The following is a 4,518-nucleotide window of genomic DNA, read 5'->3' on the forward strand; positions in this document are numbered from 1 at the left end:
TCAAGTGATATAATGCGGCAATGTGATTGCAGGTCAATTTCCACTGTAAGGGTGAGTCTTGGAATATGGATCGATTTCTGACTAGCCATACACCCCAGTAGACTAGCAAGGAGAGATTCCAATTTTTCTATGTTGTTGTTGAATTCCACCAAGTTTGCCCAGAATTTGTAAGTTGAGTCCCATTCCATATGATCTTGATATAAAGGGAGATATATATCTGATGCCACACCTGATTCATCACTGGGTAGTGCAGGAAGAGATGGTCAATGTCTTCAGCCTAGTCCTTGAATAGACAACATCGAGATGGTCCATGAAATGCACGACGTTTTAGATTATCATCAGTAGGCGCCCTATTTGATAATATGCACCACATCAACAGTTGGGATTTATGTGGTTCCTTAAGCTTCCAGAGAGGTCACCACCACTAGTCCGCTCCCACAGGTTCCAATTCTGGTTGGAGGAAAGAGTATCCATTTTGGGGAGTGTAACGACCATGATGTGCTACAACCCATATGATTTCATCCTCCGAGTCGGTAATCCTAACATGTGACTCTTCTAGTTGCCCAATGAATCTGTTCCAATCCAAACTCCATATCTCCAGTAATCAGAGGTCTAGTGCAGATAACCATGCCTATGAGAGCCATGTTGTGTTCCTCCATCTGCAACATGAGAGAGTTGTGTGATACCTGCGAGTTCAAGAAACCGTCTGAGCTCCAGTAGTAGTATATGGGCATTCCCACATCCCGACCAAGCATCAATGCCAAGTCGAATGATCTCACCATTTCCAACCCTCCATGTCAATCCTCGCTTAATGACAAATATGGAGTGTGTGATATCTTTCCATATGATGGAGGAACCAATAATACCCCTGTTCGGCCTACGAATCCATTCCATAACTGATAGTGGGTATATATATTTATAATATACCACCTCTTTCCATAAGCTATCAGATGTGATAATCTGGCAACCCATCTTTGTTGCAAGTGCCGATGCGAATATATTCAGATCCTTTATTCCCCATCCTCCCCATTTTTTTGGTTTTCCAATCCTCTCCCACTCATGCAAATGTCCTACCGACATTTTTCACTTTCCATAAGAATCTACAATATAATTGCTGAATTATGTTGATGATTCCCTTTGGTATCCAGGCCAGAGCCATCCAGTATACTGGTATGGCCTCCAATACAGATTTTATAAGTGTCAGTCTGCCTACTCTAGAAAGCCATCTCTACTGCCAGATGTTGATGCAACCTTCAATTTTTGCAATGAGCCATGTCCAGTTCGCTATGCAGTATTCATTAGACTTTAGCCTGAATCTAAGATACTTAAGGCCATCCTCCATTTCTTGCCTCATGAATTGAAATTGATGAAGTGCATGTCTTTTCTTGTTTGGTAAACAAGACATAGGCATTATGGTAGATTTGTTGTAATTGGGCACCATACCTATAGCTTTACAAAACAGGGATAGAATATTCTTGAAGCAATTTTTGTCACGTATAGTTCCATCTAAAAAAATAAGTACATCATCTACAAATAAAAGGCGTGTTAGATAGGAAACTTCTGTCATCTTGACACCACCTAATGACCCGTCAACTCGAGCCTTGGATATGAGTCTACTTAACCCTTCCATGATTAGGAGAAATAATAGGGGTGATAATAGACACCCCTGTCTAAGACCACGTTCAACATGAAAAAAATTGGATGCAACCCCATTGGTGAGTATTCTATATGATGCAGATGTAAAACAACACATAATCCATTTTATGAATGAGTGTGGAAAATCCTATATGGGTCAGTATTAATTGAAGGTAAGTCTAACTAGCTCTGTCAAATTCTTTTGATATGTCAATCTTGAGGATGATACTCTTAGCATTCTTGAGCTTTATGGAGTGGATCCGTTCTTATGCAGTCCCAATAGCTTCATGAATATGACGATGATTGAGAAATGCAAATTTCTCCTTGGATATCATCTTGGATAGGATGGGCTTGATGTGGATAGCAATGATTTTCGATATGATTTTTTATATACAATTGCATAAGGAAATAGGTCAATAATCATCAAAAGTTTTTGGGTTATCATCTTTTGGAATGAGGGCTATAAATGTAGAATTGAACCCCTCATGCATCTTCCCCGAAAGTCTACAGTCCTCAATTGCTATGAGTATGATTAGCTCCTATATGGTCAAAAAAGGTAAGGTAGAATTCAATAGGCCATCCATCTGGTCCCGAACTTTTGTCTTTCTTGAACCATTTCAGTACAACTTCTATCTCCATTGTTTAATATCTCCTCTTCCTCTTCCACCGCAAATCTAGGCATTGTCCCGGCAATGTGGAGTAGTTTTGCAATGGTAGCTTCTCTAGGCACTCTAAACATTTGGGAGAAATGCCTAGTACCCATGCTGGCTAGTTGATTGAAAGTATTGGCTTCCCTTCCATTTTGGTCTCTTAAGCTCCAAATTGTATTGATCAGTTTCCTCCCCCCGACACATTGTTGAAAGAATTTCGTATTTTCATCCCTGGCCTTTATCCATATAGCTCTGCTCTTTAATCGCCAAGTCTCCTCTTGTTGTCTCAAGAGTATAATCTTCTATGTTTCCATCCCTATCAGGTGTTCCTTTCTATCAATTGTTGTATATCCTGCATTACTAGTGACTTCCATCTCCTTTGTGTCTGATTCAATTTTCAGTGTTGTAGCTTCATCCCTAATTTTTCTTCTTTTTTCCCATGTAATAGTCCTATGCTTGATCTGGGATAATTTGTTGGCTATCACCTCATCCAGTGTGGAGTTGTTATCTTGTCCACAGTGAATCCAAGATTCCATTACTATTTTGTGTAATTCTTCTTCCACCAATCACGCTGAGTTAAATTTGAAAGGATAATTTGGCTTATAATTGGGGTTCATAATTTCCAAATATATCGGGAAGTGATCTGATATACCCCCCATCCCACCCACTATATTATTTTGTTCGTCCTCTCCAACAGTGCTACTTTAATAATGAATTGATAAAATCTTCTGGCCAATGCATCCACTCCTATACTCATATTCCACCAGGTAGGTTTTATCTTGGTCGAGTCAATATTCATGAGGTTATTATTATCTCACAGGTGCTCAAAATACTCTGTCAGGGGATTAGTCTGAACCCTAATACCCCAAGATTCGGCATGTCCCAAGGAGAAGTTCAGGTCTCCTCCAATAATGATATTGTCATTATTTATGAAATATGTAGCCATTATATTATCCCAGAATCCCACCCTATTATGACAAGGTCCATATATATTGATCAATATGAGTGGTACATCAAGCTTAGTCACTGTAATGTCAGCTCCCAATACTCCTTCACATCCCCATATATTGTCTATATTTATAGTCTTTCTATTGAAACCCATGGCCCATCCCCTAGATCTACCCCTCACATCAAGTGTATGGAATGTCCAGCCAGGAAGTATGGTCGTCAAGATAGTGTTGATAGATTCACCCTCTCCCAATGTCTCTTGTAGAAACAAAACGACAATCCTTTTAGTTCCTCAAAGTCTTATGAGTGCCAGTTTCTTATCCAGGATGGCCAAAACCATGCAATTGAAGGACAGGCTTTTCATCGAATAACCCCTTCAGGGTTTCCTTTTTCTCTAAGAACCCTTTCAATGGAAATTTGAATGCCTATCACCACCTCAATACCCGTCCTCTGGATGGCTTTAGAAATGTTGGATTGTCTGCCCCTAGGCAATTTCTGAGATTTTGTGGGGGGGTCATCACCAAGTCCGTAGGTGTGGGGTTTGGGGTGGGCTAGTGCTCGGAGGTTATATCTATGAGAGCTATTTCCCGAAGAAGCCTCCCATTCGGGATGAATAGAAGGTGAATCCATAATGATGGAAGGCTTAGTAGCTAGTGCAATGGGGGAAGCCGATGCAATAGGACAAGAGATGGGACTCAAATTATATGTATCTAAACCCATACCCGATGCTTCTAATGATAACATATCTATGCCATAACTCATAAAATTACGAGAAGAGGGAGGAGTGGATATGAGAGTACCCGGAAGCAGTGCAGGACCTGATGAGCGTGATCATGTGACCTGAACATCAAGTGTTCTAGGGTCCGCTAGTATATGATCCTCCCCAGCCACTCTCTGCCTTCTCGGGGGTTCCACATCTTTTTTCTGTGCAGGTGTCGAGTCAACATCCGCTTTTGTCTAAGTTCCCATTGTAACTAGTCTTCTAGAGGACTCAATACGCACATTCATAATCAATGGGAAACCTTATACAAATTCCCAACCTAATGACACCTTCTGTACCGAAATGGTATTCCTTCATAATCGAGGATCTGTCATCTAATATATCCTGAAACTATACCTGAAGGCTTTCAACTAAACCCTCTTCGGTATCCATATGTACCAGAAACATGGAAATGACAATGTTGTCGGTTTCGATATATTATCTATCATGATCAAGATAAATGCCTAGGTCGTCCCCAATGCATTTGAAAACATCATCCCTACCAAAATTGCAAGGGAAGTCCTA

Source organism: Pinus tabuliformis, chromosome 4_2 (assembly GCF_031772625.1).
Source record: "Pinus tabuliformis cultivar Carrire ecotype Pingquan chromosome 4_2, CPIR1, whole genome shotgun sequence".
In the NCBI taxonomy this organism is placed as follows: domain Eukaryota; kingdom Viridiplantae; phylum Streptophyta; class Pinopsida; order Pinales; family Pinaceae; genus Pinus; species Pinus tabuliformis.